This window comes from Vanellus vanellus (genome assembly GCF_965231255.1).
Source record: "Vanellus vanellus genome assembly, chromosome: 7".
Classification (NCBI taxonomy): Eukaryota; Metazoa; Chordata; class Aves; order Charadriiformes; family Charadriidae; genus Vanellus; species Vanellus vanellus.
Genome location: NC_138912.1, coordinates 11,558,476 through 11,583,088, shown reverse-complemented (window position 1 = coordinate 11,583,088; position 24,613 = coordinate 11,558,476).

Below are 24,613 nucleotides of genomic sequence, written 5' to 3'. Positions count from 1 at the left end.
TTTTTTTTTTTTTTTTTTTTCTTGCCTAAAAGACACCTATGAGAACGAAAAGGAACAAATTCATCAAAACAAGAAGTCCCATCCATGAAGAGGTTAGCACCAAAAGACAACTCAGAGGTTCCACAAAATCCCTAAAGTTTCACTACTGGTTTCAATGAAGGCTTTCTGTGAGGAATACAGACTAAATCTCAGGACAGAAGAGAGTAGTGGGTCATAATGAAAATTAAAGTCTGCTAGTAAATAAAATAACTGAGAACTAAGTAAAGTGCCTAAGTCCTTTAAATCCACTTAAATGCCAGCATTCAAGAAATGCTACAGCAGTTGGTGGAACTGCTTTTGTAACTTCAGCTGAGCATACATGTAACCCAAAGAGTTATTAAACAAAAGTGTATTTCAGTGTCATATTTATCAGTTCAGATGAAAAGCTGAAGTTGATTATACCTTATTAAAACTTATCTATGGTTTAATAAGGTATACATGGTTTATTTTCTAATCATGATGGAAGCCTTAAAATTCCTGTTAGGATTTCTAGGATCCACTGGTTTCACCATCAAAACACTTTATTCAGTTTTGTGGTGTTTCTGGATAGAACTTGCACACATGGAAGTACAAACAAAATGTTTAAAATAGAAGCTTATATGGAGGCTAGTATCACTGATGTAAATTCCTTCTTTTTCTTTTCTCCTCCCTTGCAAAAATAAAGTTCAACCACTTTTTATTGTAGTTGGTAAGCAACTTACATAAGAGAAGAATAATTTTCCCACTGAAAGGTTCATTGACAGAAGTTCTGAAAATCATGTTATCTAGGGAAGGTTATGCTAAATGGTCACCACAGTCCTTCTGCCCTTACGGTCTATGTACCTAATTAAATAAAATAGAACAAAAATAACTACTCTAGGGTTAAGTAAACACGAGTCTAATAAAACCTCATCTATTTAGTGAGAAAGAGTCAAGACAGGTTCTGAAATGTGGTTTGTACCCATTAAGAACAAAAAAAGCAAAAGCTCCTCCAAGACTGTTTGAAGATAAAATCCTCAGCCAGGTCTACAGAGGAGCACTTAGAAGTGATAGCTAAGCCACCCATATTGCAGGGACCTACTCAAGTTGGATGAAAGGGAAGAACAAAAGCATTAAAAAATGTTTTTTGTTTTTTCCTTAAACAAAAGTTTAAGGAACATAATTCCCATCTCCAAGTACGCAATTGACTGTAACAAAGAGGAAAGGAGTTATTTCTTTTCAAAGTCCATGGTGAAGCTGCCAACCTTCGAGTCTTTCAGAACAAACAAGATGAGCATCAAGTAGTAGTGCCACAGACACAGCTGATCCTGTCTGACAAGAAGTTACTCCTGGGGAGATTCCAACTGAACACAAGAAGAAAGTTTTTCCACAATGAGAACAATCAGCCATCGGAATAATCTCCCCAGGGAAAGCTGGTTTCCCCATCACTGGACACTTTTAAGATTCAGCTGGGCAGGGTGCTGGGCCATCTTGTCTAGACCACGTGTTTGCCAAGAAAGGTAGGACCAGATGATCCTTGAGATCCTTTCCAACCTGGTATTCTATAAGTCTGTGAAGAGGACTTGCACTAGATGTGCTCTTGAGATCTATTCTAGTCCTACTTTTCTGATTTTGTCTGCTAGAGAAGATCAGTATATAAGTTGCTCATCAGAATGAAATTCAAATCTCTCTCTTGTGTTCAGCGCGACCCTCCTGGGAACAAAAAGCCCAATGGACTCTTGACATTTGCAGCTTGCTACATAGATCTCTTCCTGCCTAATTACAATGAAAAAGATATTTTTATTAATTAAATTTATTTCTAGTTTAAATCTCTCTTGGCTTCCTATGCAGGGAACTTTTGATTAGATCTTAATATCTGAGATGGAAATAAAATACTCGTGATTGTGTTTGGTTTTTTACTGTCTTTTCTTAAATGACATTGTTGCCGTGTTCCTCTGATGTACTTCACCTCTACAAGCTCCTTCAAGGGCACTAGGGCAGACTCCAATCTGAGCATAGAAGTGACGTTTACGGCTACATACAGATTAAAGCTAAATGTCAAAGTACAGAAGGAGGCATGCTAAAGGGTAAGTATTAAAAAGTAATAACACAAAAAAATTGCTTGGAGCAGGTGAACAGTTTCATTGAAATTCCCTTTGTGCTGAAATGTAGACTTTTGCCCTTTGCTCCAGGAAAAATCAGAAAATACTTGAGAGAAAAAATGCAGAGATTTCTCAATTTTATCATAACCAACACATTCTCATCTCTTAGAAAAAGCTAGCTGAATGTTCTTCCCACTCAGAGCAACTAGTAAATGCAGCAAGCAAGAAGTTATTTCTATGTGTGCCACAGAAAATATAAATAAGAAAATAAAGGGTTTTTTCCACAAAGTGGAAAAATAAATATAAAGTTTGAAGTAATATTTTGTGGGACAGTCTCATTTTGGGTATAAAGAAACAGAAAATAAGTTCCCAATGAGGATTGCTTTACTTTGTGGTAAAGAAGAGAAGCAAAGAAACACAGAAATAGGGAGATAAAGTGCTAAATTTCTCAAAAGAGAGATGGGCAGGAGGTAAAGCAAGAGAGGGATGCAGACAAAGCAGCAGAGAAAGTCCTGCTCTAACAATCTAGCCATAATCAGAACATGAAAATCTGTATCCAATGAAAACAAGAATTTCAGAGACTTCTCCAACTTTATTGACTGAAGAATGCTTAGGCAGCCTGTTATTCTTCAAATTTTCCCTAACCTCTCCCATTACAATTCTCCAGCTAAAAAGAAACTTTTCAGAAGTCCTAGTCACCTCCTCCCTCCAACATGAGCCATCCGGCTCTGCAATAGGAGTTACAAAAGCAGGTACAGACCCTCCAGCCAGCACTGAAAGAGCCAAAAAATGTGGCTGCTAGAGCAGCTGGCTGCCAAATACCTGCTCTCAACACGTGACACGAGGGAACTTTGCAGTCACAAAACTTGCCCAGCTTCAGGGAGAGAATTTCTTCTCACTGCGCTGGCACAGGATTTCCTTGAGAATTCTAGCAAGTAACTTAATCTCATTGTCTTATTTTTCCTCATCTGGAACACTGGGTCAGTGATTTTTCTTTTATTTATCTTTACTCTTCTGACTAAAATTCTGCAAGACAGAGACATTCTTTCCTTTACTGTAGTTAAGGCTCACCATACAAATTTCAGAATGTCTGGTTTTCCACCTTTGAGGTATCTTTCAGCTTTTCACTGCAGACGCAAGGGCTGGGAACTTGGTGGTTTTTATTAGGAAAGAAAGGTTGTATAGTTACAGAGCTTCTAGGGTTGCAGCTCTAAAGAGACACCCATCATTTCATTGCCAGTAATAAAAATCACAGGAGTTTTACTTTGTATATACACATGATATGTGGACTCCATCTACTTTAAGGTTTGCAGGTGCTATTTTAAGAAGGTATTAGGAAACCCTCCACTTCAGCTTCTCAGCCATGGAAGACTTGCTCCTCAACCACTACTTGTCTCTCTTTCCATCTCACTGTCGCTCTACTGCAAGAACATCCTGCAGAAAGCTAAGCTTTAAGCACAGAAACAGGGCTTTGAATCAAGAGATTCTGCTGTATGTCAGCAATAGAAAAACATTCCGACTGCTGCATCTACAAACCTTTGGAGCCAAAGAAGGGTGTTTCCTCTCTAACTTTTGGTGTTCAACGGGAAGTGTTCATGTACAACAAAGTCTCCTGAGATCGTGGAAAGACTCTGAGTTATCACCACACGATAGGAAGTACTTTGGCCATGCCATGGAAAAAAACAGACAACAGGTTTAACTTTATCTACCCCAAGGCAAAGGAAAGAAAGACATTCCAAAGTTACCTTCAGCAGGATGCAACTGTACAGGTAAACCAGCTTCTGTAAAAGTTAAAGAAGTTAGTTCTGCAAAAGATTGGTTGCAGTCAAGAAATCTCACCTTTAGTTACTGGAGGGTTAGTGGATTTATGCTCTTGGATCCATTCTGCGTTACAATCTCCCAGATGAGTTGGTCAAGACAAAAATTAAGCTCAAGACATAGGGTTCAAGGGTAAATAGTCTGATCAGTAGTGTTCAGAAGTAATGTAACTGGATGATTTATAGTATTCCTTAACACAAACTCCAGCAGCAGTTCAGGCTGCAGATATTTCTTGGTAAACAGACATTGTTTCAACTGAGAGATTCACCTGGCACTCCTCAGAACACTGAAAGTGAGTTGTAAAGCCACACCATTAAACATCACATCCAGATTTCATGATAATAGAAATTGTTTTGTGGAAAATGCTGTAATGCTTCAGTCAGAGAGAAGGAGAAGCAGAGATTTCTAGGTAGCATTACATTTTATCTCAAGCTAGTAGAAATTTAAATGATCTTTTGGAGGTGTCCACCTGTTTTCATCCTCACTTCAGGCCCAGAGGTCAGACAAACATTTACAACTTACTTTATAAATGCATGATTTGAGCTGAATTGTATCCCAAGCTTTGTTCTCTCCCTAACCTAATTAATATTCCTTACTGTCCTGGTTCCAGCAAGGATGGGGTCAATTTCCCCCAGGAGCCGGCAGGGGAGGCAGGTATTCCATACCACGTGACCTATGCCCAGCTATAAGAGGAGTAAGAGCTATAAGAGCTAGCTGGGGTGTGTGTGTGTGTGTGTGTGTTCATTGTTTATTATGATTTACAAATGGAACGTTTCAACAAGAAAAGACAGGCAAAACCTAATGTTGATAACTTAGCTGCAAGGACAATGCTTTTCCAGGATGTAGAAAACACAAGTTCATACTCTTGGTCTGAATCATGGATTTGCGATAGCGTTTCTTAAGCAAATACTCTAATCCTGAGGTTATTTGCTTTCTGTGACACATGTTGTGGGTTTCAGTGAGAAATTCTATCTAAGGTCAAGTTGGAAAAAAAAACAACAACGTTTTCCTACAAACAACTTCAGCACATCAAGACATTCCTAACCAACTCCAGCTCTACTGGCATCTCTTGACCTTTTGTGTCAGTTGACTGGCTCCACTGTGAGTCTTTAGCTGTGTAAAAGGTCTTTAGGATTCAACTAGGCCAACCAGCTCAGAACGCCCCATGTGGAGGGGAAACTTAGAATAGTACAAAGGCATTCCTGCAAAATTAATCACTGATCCCTTTGCATATATTCCCACCAAAAGCACTAGTTTAAATAGTGACTTTTGGCGGGGAAGACATTTGTCCATTGATCTCCAGAGCTAGCTCATTTCACAAATAGTAGTGAATAATAGGGATTTATATTCACCTCAGCACTAGTGCAAGGAATTTGATCTTTTCACCAAGTAGATAGGAATTCACAGTCAACACGATCACATATAACACAAGACACAGATTTGCGAACAAAGACAGTTTGGATAATCTGACTAACAAACTTTGCAGGATATAGCAGGGTAAATTTACAGCATAGCTGCTACTTTCACAGGCGAATTGTCTCTTTTCATGATAGGAAATAGCATGTACATAGACCAAGAGTTCTGTAAGTCCGCATGTTAATGTATCTTTTTTAAGTAGTGTCCTAATAAAAAAGATAAAGGTAAGTTTGCCTACTTAGAGGGATAGTCAGGTTGTCAGTTGTAATGATGTTACTGAACTATTTCACCAGGGGAAGGGGAAGGGGGAAGGGGAAGGAGAAAGGGGAAGGGGAAGGGGAAGGGGAAGGGGGAGGGGGAGGGGGAGGGGGAGGGGGAGGGGTCCCCCACTTTGGAACTCTTTAAAAGTTCTGTGGAAAGAATTCTTAGGGTTGTTTTTTTTTCTTTTTAGCAATTTGCCAGTGTTGCTCACCAATTTCCCCTCCCAGCCTGGATTGTTCCACACTAAATCTTTCTTCAACGTGATTTTAAGAATCAAACTAAGCCTCTGCTGCTTTTATTTTGAGAAACAGAAAATACCACCTCACCCATCCCCAGTTCCCAAAGTGCTTTGTTATAGCCAGTTATATCTGCAAAAACAACATTGCGAACTACGTGCTCCCAAGATTGGCTGTTTGAGGAGAGGAATCACCATCATGGAATGCCCTTTACTGAGCTTACTGAACGAATGGATTTGCTTCAGCCTGGGCACCTTGCTAGGGATGGATGAACCCAGGATCTTCACCAGACAAGCCACAGCAACTTTCAGCACTTCACAGCTGAGACAAAAACATAAGAATGTCCACAAAATGAGAGACCACAGGTTCACATAACACATCAAGGCCTTCTCATGAATTTCAAGTACTTCATGTGATGACTTCAATAGCGGATTAAAAATAAGGATAGAAATCCAGTTTCTTTCACAAGAGAGACCACTTTCTATGTCTTTATCTGACCCTGCTACAAAGACTTAATTTGGCTGGAATGTCTTTCTGAAACAAGAACATTTGGTTTGTTTATGTGTTCCCCTGATGTCACCGCTGGGACTCACTGTCACTTTGCTTTGTGCAGCAACCACAAAGTGCAGGGCTAGTTGGAAGTGTTGTAGACTATCTTGTTCTAGAAATTGAGGATCCACTCACATTTTACTTGTTTCCATTCTACTGCAGGGTTCATCTTCCTTATAATTTCTGAGAAGATGGACCTTCATGTTGTCTTTTCAAAACAGACTGAGCAAGAAAATTCAAGCCTAATCAGTAAAGTGACTTAATTTCTAAAGAATAATCCATCTTTAACTTCTCGGGTTATCCATCAGCAGGTTACAGTGTGATCAAACCAAGCCAAGAAGAGTCTGAGGCTTCATGAAGGTTTTTCATAGGTGAGCCCATGCTACAGAGCCAAAAGGAGATAATTATCCTTGAAGATCTACCAGGGGCGGACAGAGTGATTTAAGCTAGAAACAATATGCTTGATTCTCTCCCCATACAGCCTGTAGTAAGGGATGTACAATCTTGAACACAGCAGGGATAACATTTAGATATTCCTAAAAGTAACAGGGAGAACCAGGCTTTTTCAGACAGCTGTGTCCAGCAACTAAACCCTACATGAAGTCATGAAACAGGACAAGAAAGGGAGTAAGAAATAGAATCAGAGCATTGAAATCCACACCCAGCTTGCAGCTGACCTATTCCCTGGCTTCCTGTTTCTATAGTTAATTTCCCTTTATCTCTTTCTGCTTTTGACACATCCTTTTGAAGAGTATGGGCTGGAAGAAGGACTAATTTGTGTTTAATATGTTTGTACAGTAATTAGTATACTATCATCCTTTGATCAGGCATATAAGAGCAGTAATAAAAGGCCAGTTTTATTCTGTGATGGATCTTGTCTCAAAATTAATTTCATTTCATACACTCATTGTTTTGATTTTCTCTGTGATAGTTGTACATGGACATAAGCATTAAAGGAATCTTTGACTGTTTATTTCAACTAAACCTTCATTCCAAATGGTGGTGCCAGAATTTGAGGTTGAAGCCCAGCATCAGTGTTATTCCTAAATTTATCTGTTCTTCATAAATGGTTTGAAACAAAATTATATGTTTATATTCCTGTATTAATTTAAATGCTGATGTATCAAAATATTTGAGTTTCTTTTTTTATAGATTTAGTAATAAAAACTGGCCTAAAAATAATGTGTCCTATGAGATTTGTATTATTAAGCCATTTTTATCAGTAAAATGTTCTGCTTCTTGCATTGCTAAAGGGATGGGAAAATAAAATAATAAAAAATCTCCAACAACTTGCCAAGGTTTTAATTACAAGATTTTAGAGCTGGAATTCTTCACTTTATTTTCTGCTAGATTTAGCAAGTGAGTGGCTATTCATGCTTCCTTTCCCAAGCTCTATTCTGCCATGTAAGTTACAGAAGACACTGTCCTGTGGTTTCTTCTTTCTGAATTTATGCCAATAGTCAGGAATGTATGGAAACCAAGAGTGATGGGACAATTTGTGCTGACTTCGGAAAGAATGTATGAAATGGATAACTCTGGATACAAATCCCAGCATTAAAGAACAGGAAGACTTTCAAATCTAAGTTTTTGTTAGGAAATACGAAATGAAGGTTGTCTCCAAGACATTGATTCAGTCTCTTGTTTGCACCAAACAGTATACATTATCTGGTACAGTCTTTGAATGCATAGTTTTAATATCAGGCAGCTAGTCACAAGCCAATTACTCTCTGCAGCTATTTAAGAGTACACACCGCTCACGAAGAACCTCAAATCAGGACACCATCTTTTCAATAAGGTCAGGTGTACCGTTGAAAGTTTTAAGTTTCCATTAAACAACTAATTTCATACTCTGTTACAGAGCCTCTTCACAGGACTTACCTTTGCTTGCTGAACCAAAGACAATTGTCTCTCAGACTGCTCATCCATAAGAAATTATTTCCCCAGATATTCTCCGCTGATCACTACACACACCTAAACGTGATGGCTCAACCACAGTAAGATTAAGGCTACGAGAAGACTTTTATACTTGTTTGAATTCTGTACAGCTGGTTGCAAGGAGCAGGGGATTGATTTGGGATTTATTTTATCTGCAGTATTTGGGATGAAATTCACCTGTAGCAGAAACACAGTCTGTATAAGATATAACCATTCCAAAGCAGCATTTCGACTGGATCCCAAAATTTTTTTGAGGCAAAGCAACAGGCAGATCAGATTGAAAGAAAGCAAATAGTGGCTACATTCACAACCAGTTCAACAGAAAAAAATGAATGGTTAATACAGTCTACTCAGCTGGGTTGTACAGCGATAAGAAAAATCTGCAGGAGGAGATAGAGATTTTACGGTAAAATATCTGAGCCAAACCCTGTCTTTGGGTTCAGCTGTATGAAAGATCCACTATTCTGTAATGCTAAAAATGTAGAATATGAACTTGTTTTCCTCACTTCATTCCATATGAAGTCAGATAACGCAGAAGATCTGAATAGTCTCAGTAGAAAGCTCTCTAATATTGTTAAGTCAAAATAAAATGCTGTTTTGGCTTTATTTTCAAAGCAGCTTGGCAATGTATATTCACATTTCAAAACTGTTGAACGCTGTCCTTGTAAGTCCAAAGTATCTGACTTTTTACGGTTCTGTGGATTTTCTTGTAAATCATAGGAGACCACCATCAATTCAGGAATGTCTTGGGAAGCCCACAAGTGTTCTGCAAGCATTTGGTGGGCGAGTGGTGATATTCAAGGAGGCTACACTTGGTTACTCAAACATTTTAACAAGAAACAGATTCTCCAAATAGAAACAAGGCTATCGAATAAGAAGGAAGATTGCAAAAGGGCCGCATGCTGGCCCCCTCCGCTGGATACCAGGTTAGTGCCTGTAACCGACCGTAAAGAGAAACTGCTTCATCACAAAGTACCATGACCTCAGATCATTTTCTTTAATAGATTTAGCCACGTCTGCTGGATGCTTCATAAGATTCCAGGTACAAGTCAGGGGAAAAAACTAATACAGAAACAGATGAGGGAAAGGGCTCTGTTGTTACATGCTGTTAGCTCTGAAGTTGTGGAAAATTTCACAGCTGTATCAAAAGTCTTTATCCATCCCTAGGTTATGTTGAGTTAAGCTTATCTCCTTATTACTGAAATTCAAGAAGTTGAAAAAAAAATTGAATAACCAAGCATATGTTTTTAGTTATCCTTCTTGGAAAGGAAGTTGGTCAGACGATCTTCTGAGGTGAAATAAATGGAAAGTACATTTTGAACATGCAGCTCTTCCTGTGAATTCTTTATGGGAAATTGCTTTTTTTCCAAGCAGAAGTTGCTTACAAAGTAAAGGTCTTGTTTATAGATTGTAAAATATTAATGCAAACATAATAATCTCAGAGTTACATTTTCAAACTTCTGATCCATTTACAACATGGGAAAAAACAGTGCGTAAAAGGTTTTGATTAGTCTTAGAATCCTCTTAATTCTCAGAGTGCAGAAAAACATTAGCCCTATTTTTTTTTTCATATTCACTCTGCATTAAATCTCAGGAGTAACATATTTCTATTATTTCTTCATAAGACAAAATCCAATATTGATTTCTAACCACCGTTCTATTATTGTGCATATATTACACATTAACACTTCCATGATTCTAATTCAATACTCTCTGATCTGTAAACGTCCTCTAAGCCTGACACAGATCCCATCGACGACAGTGCAAAAAAAGTCTACTTACTTCAGTGGGTTTTGGAACAGCATTCCCTAAAGAAATTTAAGTTTACACACCACCATGCGTTAGACCTGCTCTTTTTCTGCATCTTCTCAAATGCAGCAATTGAGCCTGAAAGATCCTATAAATCATGTAATTTAGAAACCAATGCACATAAAACGAATTATGGCAAAATCAATTTTTTTTGGCAATATCCTGAGCCAATGCCCAGGAGCATTCAGAGATCCCTAGGTGATCATTATGGTTCAAGAAAGGTTTTGGAAAAATTATTCTACTAGACACAGTAAACAAGTATTGAGTAGAGCCATTGAAGTGGTTTATGTTTCAACCACAATAGAAAGTCACTAAGGAGAAAGAAACTGCTACCTAAAGTCACCACCAGAATTCAGAATTACAGATGGTTTCACTGCAATACAACCAATATATGCCTGACAACAATCCATTGACTTCAAGAGTCACTCAAAATGGCAGTGGCTTCTTGAAGGAATATTTAAAGCAGTAAATGCTATTTAACCATTCAGTTTGTGGACCATTTTTTAATTTCAGTGGAATTGCTATGCATTCACCCCAGTAAATCTAACCTTCAGTTGAAGCTACACACTTTTTGATGACTGCTTTTCACGTTATTACTATGGGTCGAGTCTTTCCTTAGTCCATAATTATGGATTTTTCTTTTGACTTATAGCCTTGTGTTTGATTTCACTACTAGTTGACAAGTACAAAATAAAAAGAATACAGGTTTCCGCATGCCTGCTTGGTTATGGATGTGCATCTCCCAGTGAATGGATTATAGAATCATAGAATAGTTTGGGTTGGAAGAGACATTTAAAGGTCACCTAGTCCACCCCCCCCTGCAATGAGCAGGGACACCTTCAACCAGATCAGGTTGCTCAGAGCCCCGTCCAACCTGACCTTGAATGTTTCCAGGGATGGGGCATCTACCACCTCTCTGGGCAACTTGCTCCAGTGTTTCACCACCCTTGTCATAAAAAAATGTCTGCCTTATATCTAGTCTAAATCTTCCCTCTTTTGGTTTAAAGCCCCTTGTCCTGTTGCAACAGGCGCTGCTAAAAAGCTTGTCCCCATTCATACAGTTCCTGTACAATAGTGTCAATTTGTTCTACAGATTGGAAAACCCCCATACATCTTAATAACCTAGAAGGAGGAACCTGTGAATGAACTGTGTGTGTGCCCTTCCTGAAGTTCTGGATAGTATTGATGTGCTTTACTACTAATTGTCAGCATACTGAAGGCTAATCCAGTGGTGGCACTGTTCTCTGCACTACTGTCACTGAAATACTGGGAGATTTCCAAAGTCTGACAAAAAAATGGAGCTCCCTGTGTCCTGGGGGACCAGCATTAGCGACCTAGGAGTGATGTGAACCACTTGTTTGAAACAGAAGCGAGTTGAGCTGGTGCCGTGGATAATGCTCCCCTCTTCCACCAGATTCTGTTCATTCATCGAAAAGAAAATTAAGGGCCAAGAGGTGAATTCAATAACTTTTGGGCTGTAGTGAATGTTGCACAATCTCATCTTCAGAGGGACAATACTGATCACAATGGCCCTACGTCCCTGTGTGCCCAGGACAAATCACTGCAGGCTATGAAGTCAACAGGAGCTGAGCCCAAAGAAGCAAAATTATTTAATTCGTGATTCTTGTGCCAAGAAGACAAATCTCAGCCCTTCCCAACCCATTCTCCAAAATGAAACGAGGTGAAACGGTACTTCAACAGATACTCCTTCAGTTCAACAGATACTCCTTCCAGCAAGCACGTTACCACTTAGATTTCATGGGCTACAGACCAGGGGTTACTCTGCTCAGAAGTGATAGAGGATTACTGGAATTCAAAATAGCAAAGCCTTGGGTGGGCTGCTGTAGCATTTAGCTGCCATTTTGTCTAAAGAATGCATGCAAAAACACCCAGCGAGAAAGTCAAAGCAACCAAAAGTTACACATGCCACTTCAGGCTCCACTACTGCTGTAGAAAGAACATTGTTTTTCCTTGCTTCCAGCCACTCTGGAAACAGTGTCACTTTTCTCTGTCATAACCCTCTGTGTCTCTGGAAACATCCCCTATTCACTGACTTATCTGTACCTGCTTGTTTTAGCTGCTTTGTGTGTATTGCACCAAATGGCTCATACATTCACAAAAGCACAGTGGCAACGTCTGTTTGCCATTTCTGTGCTTCATGACTGAAATTTCTCCTGCTAATAACAGGAAACCACGGTTTTCTATAGAGAAAGAGAGAGGAAACAAAACGCTACAATTAGCATAAAAAAAATAATTCCATTTCTACCATGATGCTGGCATATACTGCCTGTACACTTCATTGGGAATCCTGATATTCCATCAATGAGAGATAAGATACAACAGCAGAGGCCACTAAACAGACGTATCCTGCATATAAATAAATAGTAAAAGTAACACTGTACAGTCACAGGTCAGGACTAAGTGTTTCCCAAAATCTGGGATCATTCAGATCTGGCTCAGGCATTGCCTGTGACAGTCACAAAGCTCAGATCCAGAACTCCAGACTCCAGGTTTCACCCTGTCACTATTGTAAAATGTTTTTTGCTGCTCTGGTTTCCCTCTTGTGTTTTCTTATTTTTTATGGTGTTTATGAAATGACTCCTGCTCATAGGAAAAGTGTGACTGGTTTTGTTTATCCTACTTATTATATGAGAACAATTTGCAGGCTGTCATTTCATTATTAAATTTGAAAACAAAGCAAACACCAGATCACTACGAGACTGGATGAAATGAAAATAAGCCCATTTTTGTCTTACATGTTTAAGCAAAACTTAGTATGACTGACGGTAGGTAAAGCTTGTATCATCAAACGCCAAAACTATTAAATGGCTAATCCTTGTTGTCAACAAGATCTGCTTTCAAAGTTAAGTCTACCTTGTCTACCTGCCAAAAATTGCTAGGAAATTTATGATTCAACAATGAACTCTTAATTGCTTCCTCTTTATGTTGATCTGTTTTCCTGGAAACACAATTAATTCTCTATGCTGAGCCTTTAAGAATGAAACAAATTGTAGCCCTTGCTCACTTTGGCGATGCAATCACTTTTAATCAGTGCATAATTAGGATTTAAACAGTATCAACCTGTCCCTGTTGCAAGAAGGTAACTGCGCTTAAACTTCAATTACTCCTAAATTTAAAAATCAATTGCAAATAAAATGTTCTGCTGCTGATGCTAAAGAGATTAGAAAGACCAGAATACATTCACGCGAGAAGCTAGTCATGTCAACACAATCGCAACAAGCAGCTGCCATAATGTAGGTAATTCTGCTGTAATGCAATATTAAGGCCTTTATCTAATCAAGGGTTGTGGGCTAAGGCTGTCAAAAAATACAAGACGCCTTAAAAGGCAGATTGCTATTGTTTTCTAGATGGCTTTATCCTGCGCAGGATAAATGAGCTATTTTACTTTAAGAAATTATTTTTAGTGCAAATGCTTGAAAAGCCTTTTTTTTTTTTTTTCCCTCGCAATATATCTACAGCAAGGTAACAGAAAAGTTGAAGAACAGCCGCCATTTCTGATGACTTCAAGGCTTAAAATAACAATCTCTTTTCATTTGTCAGAATGTTTTCTGGAGACATCAGGGACAGTGGGCCTCCAGCGCTGCACAAACACGCAGCGAGGCGGTGGTCTTGCAAGGAGGCATGCCAAGACAGCGGGGAGGACCTACCGGCAACCCTGGGTTTGAACCCAAATTTCTGGGCATTGGTTCTATTTGTTCACCCCAACTAAATGTGCAGGGGAAAGGGCTCACAACGGCTCCGAATGTAGCTGAAGAAGCAAAGCTATCGGTAGGCAGCGGAGAAGCGTGCTCTCTCTGGAACCTTCTCTGATCAGGATTGCAGGAGCACAGAAATATTCAGCAGTGAATCTGACCTGCAAACCTGTACTGCCGTGTGCAAGGAGGCAAGGACCATAAGGTCCTCCTTAATACCACCATAATACCCAAGGAAAACTTAAAAAATTTATTCATCTGCTTGAGTGGAAACTGCCATTTAAAAAATGAAAACTTCATCATGACCACTTGGGAGACCGTCACTTTTTAAAGGATTCTTCCAAGCCATCTATCTGGGGATGTGACTTTCACGTCACTGTGATAGGAAACAGTAGCGAAGCAGTGACAGCAAAACACAGTAAAGTGAAGTGTGCTGAAGTATCCAGACTCCAAATGTGTGGGCAGATACCATTCTGCAAGCCTGGCTGTCGTGCCCCTGCCTGCTAAACTGCATTAATAACTTTACAATCTGGTTCCTATCAAAGTGATTGTGGGGAAAAAACAAAACAAAACAAAACAAAACATAGAGATACGTGGCAAGAAAGTCATCAGGTATGCTGTTCTGATCATTCTTTCATATATAGTATTCCGGAAATTAGGCAATTAGTAGACACTAACGATAGCATATATTATAATAAAAAGCCTGGCAAAATCCACAAGGAGATTAGCTGCCGCCTCCACTTTTTAGGGTGGAGGAAAAAGCTTGTTTTCCATCCTAGGCATGCCTTTGGCCTGTCGTCTTCTCAGAAATCTCTTCATTTTCTTCAGATGCTGAAGGAACAGGCACATTGCAGCTGCATCAATACCATTCAATAAAGCAATGCGAATGGATGCCTCTGGTGATGCAAGAAGAAATTTATTGGGTATATCCCAGGATATCTCAGTGCTGCGATGTTCCCAAAGGAAAGGCAGGACCTCTCTTCACCTCCATTTTTTCTGCTTCTTTCCTTTTATTCGTTGATGAGTATACTAACTGCTGTCTTCTTCAACTTCCCCCTTCTTTTTTGAAACAGATCACCGTGATACTCTGCCAGAGCGAATACAGAGTGTGGCTGAAGGAAGCAAGCTGCTGGGGGAAAGAGAATACCTCTAATGATCCCAGGTATAGGGGAAGTAATCTCATTGTTAGAGAAGATTTTAAGGCTTGGACATATATGCAGGTGGAGGCACTGCTTAGTATACCTACTGGTTCCTCCATCCATTCTTGGTTCTTCTACAGGCAGGGTTTCATTGACAATGCTGGGGCTGAATCCTAGGACAGGCTGCACAAAATGCATCTGGGAACAGAGGCAACTTCTCACCTCCTTCCTCATCTCTGACCTGAAACCTAAGCTCTCGCTGACATGCACCCTGGTGTCTGCAGTCCGTTTTTATTCATCCTTTGACTGAGGCACATCTCCCACTGAGGCACCATTACCTCTGCACTCAATTCTCTCACCAAATGTCCTAAAATGAAGCACAGCCTGACATCCTACAGTGTGTGAAAGTGAAATAAGAATGTTGTTTCCTTCGTTCCTATGTGACACAAGTGTAAAAACCCTTATCCCTCCCTGTGGCTTGGTCATTCTAACCTGGTCAAGTGCCACTCGGTACCATATCATCTTAGATGATATGTTAGAAGCTGCAGCCCATGTAGGGCAAAAACAGAGAAGAGAAGATAAATGGCCTCAAAATAATTAAGGCCAGGTTTTCCATTTCTCCTTCCCAACCTTTGTGCAATTTCATACCTCTTAAACCCATCAAGGGCAAGAGATATAAATTTTCCTTAGAAACCAGGCAGTTAAGTCCATATCTACACAACACAGCCTCTGGTCTCTCTAAAGATGTGTTAATTGCATCCTGGTCCAGTAGAGAAGAGGAATGTTGGTACATATGCAGGGGCCCATGGTGCCAAACCTAAGGGTTTGCAGAATGTGGTCACTGACACAGCAGGAATAGAATGTACCTGCATCTGTGTCCACATCCACCATCCACATGGTGAGTGGAAGCGAGTGTGGAAACAACCCGACAAACAACATCTTGAAGCTGGGTGGCAAGGAGCCAACTTGGCTCAATGCCTGTTGTTACCGAGTCATGAGATTAGGCACAACAAGAAAAAGACAATGTTTTGTATTAGCTGAGGTGAAGCTGCAGGTAGGGAAGGAGCAATCGAGTCATTTGATCACCCACCAGCTTTCTAACAGCAGAGCATAATCATTTTTAGATTACACACCTGATCAGTTACCACACAGCTTGCTCTGCATGGGAGCAATGCCGGAATGGATGTTGTTTTCATGAGGATTCCCGTGCTCAGATATACTCCTTCCTCTCTGCAGTTAAACAACCAGTCATTACTCCTTTTGCTATAAGATACTTTTCTGAAAAATACAACCAAATGACCACTTATATTTGCTATGCAATTTGTCGTGCACGCAATTTGTCGTGCACACTCATTAAAAGTAATAAAAATGTAACCACTGAACTTCCACGCGCTATTTAATCAGACAGATCCTAGCTCTGTTACTAATGTTCTTCTGCAGGACTGGAAGTCCTTTGTGTTTTTATGTTAGTCAGCATGATGGCCTTTGATCAAGCTCAAGCTTAGTGCTACTGACATGGAGACAAGGGCACTGTCAGGAAATGAGAAATGCTTTCTCCCAGAACCTCTGAAATCAGTTTTGCTACAATAGATGCCTTGGCATCTCATGCTGCCACCAGCCTCTCCAGTGTCTGAGTGCCTTCCTTGTTAAACCAATACCCAGCTATACCAATAAGAGTGGACCGGACCGGACCGGACCAGAATAGAATAGAATAGAATAGAATGGAATAGAATGGAATAGAATGGAATAGAATAGAATAGAATAGAATAGAATAGAATAGAATAGAATAGAATAGAATAGAATAGAATAGAATAGAATAGAATAATTTTCAGTTGGAAGGGACCCACAATGATCATCTACTCCAGCTGCAAATAAGAAAGACTAAGAACAGCAACATCTCAGTACTTTTAACAGAGCCAAAAGCATGGAAAATCCCAATTTTAATTTTTTCTGCACTTCCCCAAATTGGGATCAGAATGTGGTTTTTTTGAAATGTTGGCAATATTCAGAGAGTTCTGTAGTAACCCTTTTTTTTTTTTTTGGCAGATGTGGAGAACCATGAGAGCATTCTTAATAACGCACTTGTAGGAAGCATGCAGCTTTGTTTTTTCAGAATAAAACCTTCTGAACAATCCTACATTATCTGAAGTACTAGTCATGAACACACATCAATTTATCCCTAATTTGCTGTGACAGTAAGAAAATAGCTTTGCCATAAGAATATATGCCATTTTTTTTATCTTGTAGTATTTTGAGCTTGACCAAAAGAAGCTGAGTTCTGATCCACAATGGTCAAATTTATCAAAGTTGAAGCACTCTACAAAAGCTATAGGTAACATTTTCCAACTATTTTGGTTAATAAAAAATAACTTTTCAACCAGCACTTCCCGCAATGGCTTCTGCTGACTTTGAAGACCAAAGAAATTTCAATACAAAGGGAAAAGGCATCCACTGAGCCATAAGAACTGCCGCCTCACTCTTCCCTCAACCAAAGCTTGCCATTTTCTTAACATCCATCTTCCTACATAAACATGATCATAGAATCATAGAATGGTTTAGGTTGGAAAGGACCTTGAAGATCATCGGGTTCCAACCCCCCTGCCACAGGCAGGGGCACCTCCCACTAGACCAGGTTGCCCAAGGCCACGTCCAGCCTGGCCTTCAACACCTCCAGGGATGGGGCCTCAACATCCTCTCTGGGCAACCTGTGCCAGTGCCTCACCACCCTCAAAGGGAAAAACTTCTTCCTAATGATGTTTGATAAATGACGTTTGATACCACATATTCTTCTCAAAATGATCATCTGTGGCACTGCTTATCTCTTGGATACAAATTCTGCTGCACATTTAGAAGTTAGTAAAAATCCTTGAGGGTGTACTTTGTTTGGGCATTCTGAGAGAATTTTGCTCTCAAGAGAAGGTGGGAATAAAAGTGTTGTGATGCAATTTCTATCGAAGCCATTAGATAAACTTTAATTCACTTCACCAGGCTTTGGGTAAGTTCTTGCCCAATTCTCTTTTATTCTTCCTGTGGCTCTGACACTCACAATCTAAGCCCATCACACTGAGAATGAGATGATTATTTATTTCACAATGTTATTTCTTGATAGTTCAGCTGCTCTTACTGGCTTCCATGTTCAGAACAGTTTGAATTTCCTGGTACCTCTGGAAAAGTGATATTTTTCCTCTCAGTTTCTCAGGGTAGCTCTGACTGTTTTCTCATTAGGTTCACAGCAAGAAATAAATGAAGCAGGTGACTGGCACTGAGATTTCAATTCTGATGGGATCTCTGCTACACAGTGAGCTACAGCTGTAATGTTAAGTATGTGCATTTAGGTGAGAAATAAAGATATAAAATAAGTTGAGTATCAAAACTCAACTGACTTCATTGAGGAAAGTCATGATTCAGTTATGGCCCTATATAAAGCAAGAAGGTACATGTTTTAGTGGATTCCTCTTTCGTGCATAACATCCTTTGACAGGTTTGACTCATGCAGCCCTATGATGTCCTATCCCCAGTCCTTTGCCCAGCACGCCGTCGTAATTTGTAACAGTAAGAACCTACATACTCAAAAGGCTAAATCTGATTCTACTGTAGTCAATATAGATTTTGCTGTTATCTCTAGTGGAAAGTAGTTTGGTAAGTGGAATTGAATGGATGTCATATTCATGCAGAGATAAGAAGTTCCTTACCACTAAAGTTTTTGATCAGATTTGGAGCCGTTTTGTTTGGTGCACTGTGGAGAGACGCCTATTTCACTAGTGCTGCAAACACGCGCTAAGCATAAATACGTTACTTCATAAAGACTGTGTTGTAATTAAATTACAATTGTTGGCAGTGTTTTTGGTGGACATTCTGATTATGATGCTACTTTGAGAAAATTATAAGGAAGCAAAGAACCTCAGATACTGGTGAGAACAAGAACACTGGAACTCTTGATAAAGCTCTCAAAATTTGAGGCCTTTGTTTTAGTCTACAGGGAGAACTATGACATTGGACACTATTATGTGCCATAAAAATTTAAAAAGTCCTTCGCGTGCATATTAAGGATAAATGCTTTGTAATATATCAAGAGAGCCTAAATTAAGCATAATAATAAAAAGATGGGAATGCCTACAAAAACATCCTATTGAAGTGCAGTAAGGTAGCTGTTCTTAAATACTGAAAGACATCTTCATATTCTTGAAAATTAAGACAATTAAGTGTCATTTGAGCTATCTGAATCTGAGCTGTCTTAGCACATACAACTTGAGGTACTTGCTTTTCCACATTATTTAAACTTGTATGCATGTCTAAATATTTTCTTTTTTCATCTTAGTTCAAAAGATAGCACTTGTGGTGACTTTATTATTTATTATTTATGACCCTGATACATATTCATTTTATACTCTGTTCTGTTCAGGCACATTATTCATTAATATATTTCATTTCTTTATTGTGAGATGTTCTGGTCTTTGAAGGTATTTTATGATTTGCATGAGTAGCACAATTCTTCTTTTCTCCACATCTGAAAGAAAGGAGTTCCTCATCCCACTCTAATTTCATGTTTCAATCCTGCCAGTAATGCACTTGAATCCATTGAACTGAGGTGGAATATTGGGAGACAGCAAGATCTGATTCTTTCTTTGTTTTTACTATTTTTATGTCAATGAAATTTCCTTGTCATGAAAAGAGCTGCTCCTTCTTTACTCTAGTTTAAATAACAATAGAACCAGGCCTAATTGAGGGCTAATTGTGAATTTGTTACAAGACCATTCTGTTAAAAGACCCTGAAAGTCAGCGGCATATATTCAGCATCATAGAGCTGAAACTCACCTTTCCAGGAAACTCAGCTATCAAAAGAGCACTTCCTCACTAGTTTTCCCATTCTTCAATACCAAGGATATTAGATTTCACAGATAGAAATCCTAGAAGAAATTATTCTGAGCATTGAGTTTGAACTATAGCATTACTCTCATATTTGGAGAGAAATCTATAATTCAGCATTCAAAACAGAAATTCTAGCTCTTACCTCCACAATTCCCATATTTGTAGGTTGTTTATTCAAGCCGGCTTTTAAGCCCAACAGGAATTGGGACTCATCACCTTGTGGGTTTGCTTATATTTGACATTGACAACAATTAGTTATTCTGAAACAAAGGTCACAACTTGAAAACGTTTATAAACTAAGTTCTTTCCTTTGCCTTCCACAGGGAAGGCTGAATGGACCTGATATACTGCAAGTTCTCTGTACTCAGTGCCCTTTCTATTCTTTTCTCTCTCTTCAAAGAATCACCTGAATTCACCTGAATTCACCTGAATATTAATGGAGAAATAGTCTCAGACTAGAACACCATGTAAACCTCCACCGAGGCACAGTGCTGAACACTGTGGTTAAGGATGTCCATGTCTATTTACTAGTGTCCACTGGGCACTAGTAAATAGGCAATTAAGGTTCCCAGTGAAGGCCTGCAAACAGTATAATGCAACTATACCTTTTATTACATTGATCAAATGCAATCAGGCTGCTACAGTTACAGGAGAAAGAAAAATCTATCCAGTTTGTTGAAATAAGATCTTTGCATGGCATAATAGACATTAATTACACTGTGTTCATTAAATTAGTCACTTCTAATTAAGCTGACATACAAGGAGTGTTTTATATGTTCAGCTTTGTCTAGTCTAGAAAATATACTGAACAAACTGAAGCAATCAGTTCCTTAACAAGCACAAACTGATACAGCCTTACTGAAATTCAATAGGACTTTGCAAACTTACCACAGGGGAGCCACTTGCCATTCAAACGCAGATTCCCTTATTTGCAATCTCATGCACAATGAATCTTTCACAAAGTTGCCGACAAGAGCAGAATTTACATAAGGGTTTCTTGCTGCAGGAATCTCGGGTGCTCAAATTGTATATACTGTTAGTATGGGAAGCACAGGCTAAGTTGCATGGAGACAGGCAGGGTTCTTTGGGAATATGACGGGTTCTCCCCAAGGGGTCTGGCTGTCAGCTGCTTTTCTCCTGGATTTCTATCAGAGGAAGTCAGCTTTTACCCCCTGCTCTTCAGAACTGCAGGGTAAAAAGGAGGCTCCGTAAGTTAGTTACTACTAAGGACTACAGTAATGACCGTCTGTACTTGTCTCAGAGCACTGTCTCAAGAGCTATGCACTTTTGGTCCCTCTGCGGGTCATACCACAGCACTGTGGAAAGCGCAGACAATACATTATTAACCAGACTTCTGAGCATGCGCTAACACTACATTACATGGGTTGGTGGGTGCAAGACCCACAGTGTCTGTGTCTAGGCCAGGAACTAGGTTCCCTGAGTGGGCAGAGAGGCAGTGAGGTCTTGTGCGGAGTCCCTGCAAATAATACCCTGCACAGAAATAAGGAGTCTCCCAAGTCCTTTTGCTGTAAAACCACCTTTCTTCGTTCAGGCAATTCTGGTTTTCACTGTTGCTATTAAGTATTATTCTCCTTCAATGGAGGCCTTTGTGCCAGCAGCACCCCCAAATCTAGACCTTCCCACACTTTGGATAAATAACAGCCAGGAAATTAAGAGTTTTGTCCTCGTACTTGCTATGACCTTGCTGGACAAGACACATTTTCTATGTATTTCCAGCTGTCTTCAGCCCTTGCCCCATTCCTGTCTGAACACGTAGACTAAAAGGTTTTCTGTGTTTTCTATACGAGGATCATCTCTCCCTGTCTTGACAGTGACTGGAATTTCAGGATGCTTCTTTAATACAAATGAATACTGGTGTCAGTCTCTACAAATCTTTGGGCTGAATTGTAGGTTCTTGGACACAGCCCTGTGCAGCATGAAATGGTACAAGAAGAGGTGCTATTCTAATGAAAACAGTTCTTAACACACATTTTATTTAACTGAAAGTGTCAGTGTTTTTCAGTTCCTCCATCTCCAATGAATCAGCTGATCAGCACTGGTAAATAAAATAATCACACAGCGGCTGGGCTAATATACTTTAGGCATCTTCAAAGAGATGAACAGCCAATACTACTGCAAAGGAGCCAATCAGTTGCTCACTGCACCCTGACGGAGTCGTGCATTAGTCACAAAACCAAAAAGGCCCTGACCAGGCCAGGGTTCAACGCTGGACGCTGTTTATGAAATGAAATGCAAAATCATTTGAAATGCAAGTGGATTATGACAGAAACGCTCTCAAAATCTTGTCCAAAGCAGCAGAAAACAGTGACAAGCAGAGTACTGACTGGAGCCTGACAAAGGTGAAACGCCCAGGTAGGTGTTACAAGATTGTAAGGTTTCTATAAGCTTGAGGCTTGGTAGCAATGAACTGATGCTATACAAGTTTAACAAGTGTTATTCTGAGCCTTCTGCAAGGAATACAGCAGGGAAAATCATACCTTCAAATGGCAACTTGGCCTGCGCACCTGCATAAGGTGAAATACACGGAGATTATCTTACCCTCTGTGCAGACTACATCCCAGATAAGTCTTTGGCTTATATATGCATAAATATGACAAATAAAAGACTACCATAGGAAGCACGGTCCCTCTCTCCCTATAATTCCAATGCTGAGGTATGAAAATCCAGGATAGGGTTGTAAGGCCATCTTTTACATAAACATACTAATTGGGAGGGCAGATAACAGAGCAAAGGCCAGAAAATTGGCTATATGGACAAAAATATAACAGCAGCAGTCAGATCTATAAAATTATTTGGATCTTTTGTCCCATCAATTTAAACTCTAAAGAGTCTTGTTTATGCGTGCGTAAGTTTCTAAAATGATCATTAAAAAGTCTTTGCTCAACCAGATGTCAAATGCAGTCTGGAATCTACTGTCCAACGGGATGTCTGCTGAAATAGCGAGCCTTTCCATGGCTGAAGCTACATGTACCTTCTGCACATGCATCATTACCAAGAGCCCAGCATATCCCCTTCCTAAATTGATAGAACCTTCAAGTAAATTATAGTCTCTCTGCCTTTCTTCATGTTTTAAGACAGTGCTTGTCGAGCGCATAAGCGAAACATACTGATTTATACTACATGTGATAGCAATCAATTCTCATCTTTGCATAATTTTTTCTGTCCTATTTTTCTCTTATTTATGAACCTGACAAATACTTTTTTTTTATTTTTCAGAAATAATATACAAGGAAACTTATTATCACAGTTGTTCATCCATCTACACATCCTGCTAGTGATAAAAGCTTCCACTGTCAGGGAAAGACAATCTGAACCTCTTGTATTAATGTGTCAAATCTCACATTTTAAATAATAATTTTTCACCTTAGAAAACCTCAAGAAAGGGACTGCTGCAGTTGTCGATTTCACTCAGCTGAGGATGATAAGAGACACTGTCTATTTCCACATAAACTGAGAAAAATGAATCTCATTATTTTTGATGATGTAGCAAAGAAGTAATGATCCTATGGGATCTTATTACATGGCTGAAAAGTGAATTAACTTTGGCATAACCATATCGAGTGAATTACTGTAATGATCTGTTTCCTAACTCTTATGGGTGATCTCATAACAATGCTCTCATAATCTGGGAGTATGCATGAGAGCATAAATTGATTTTGCTTTTCAAAATCCAAACTCCCCCCTCAAAGCAAATCACTGAGACACTTCGTCATATACCTTGCTGAGGGAAGCAGCCGTTGCTATAGGCAATGACGACACCTTCTATGACCGTGATAAAACTAGTCCGAAGTAAACGCATTAATATATCACCCTATAGATGCAAAATTGAAGGTGGCTCTCATATGAAAAAACAGGAGGAGCTACTGGCTACCTCTGACTAGTCACCTCTATTCACCCGACAGGCTGAGAGAACTGCACGGCCATTCTGGCTGGAAACTTGTAGTAAACACGAAAAGAAAATGAGCTCCAAGTTAAAAAGTGGAAACTTTTCACTTCTGAAAGAAAGGCTGGATTTTTCAGGGGAGAGAATCCTCAAGAACCACATCTTCTGAGAGACTTGAAATCGTGGATGCTCAAATTCATTAGTCATTTACGGGTTAGAAGGCTAAGGTCCTCGTCTCCCTTTTTTTTGTTGGCCGGCAGATAAATATTTATCAGAATTTGAAATAACCCTATCTAGGATTTCTCATTCTGCAATGATCAGAGCAGGGTGTAACATGGAATTAACCCCTCGTTGCTCTGCTCTGGGGTAAATAAGTATCCACATTGTATTTAAAGATGCCTGCAACGTGGCTGACTTGCCCAGCATCAGTGAGCTCCTGCACAGTGCTAGAACTCCTTGGAGGCTGGTCCTGTGCTTCATTCTATTGAACGATTCCATGTCCCGCAGTCTCAGTGTTACCTGCTAAATTTGCGTAGCACTAATTAAGGATGCGATCAGACAAAGTAATCAACAGTAGTTCTGCAGCGCACTGTGATTATTTCCAGTTAAGATGTGGGCAAACACGTGATTTCAACACGGGCGTTTTAATTCTGTAGCAGCGGGATTAATGAGTTTGCTTTAGATTGGTCACCACTGACGTGCAAAGCGATGGAAAGCAGACTGGTTGCGCAGCAGAGGTGAGCGCTGAGCACGTGCCCATGGCCACGCTCGCCCTGTTGCTGGAGCTCTTCCCCATTAGGGTCCTGCTGCTTTAAACAGTTGTTTATTACAAAATCCTTGACGGAGATGAGGATCCTTCTGGAGG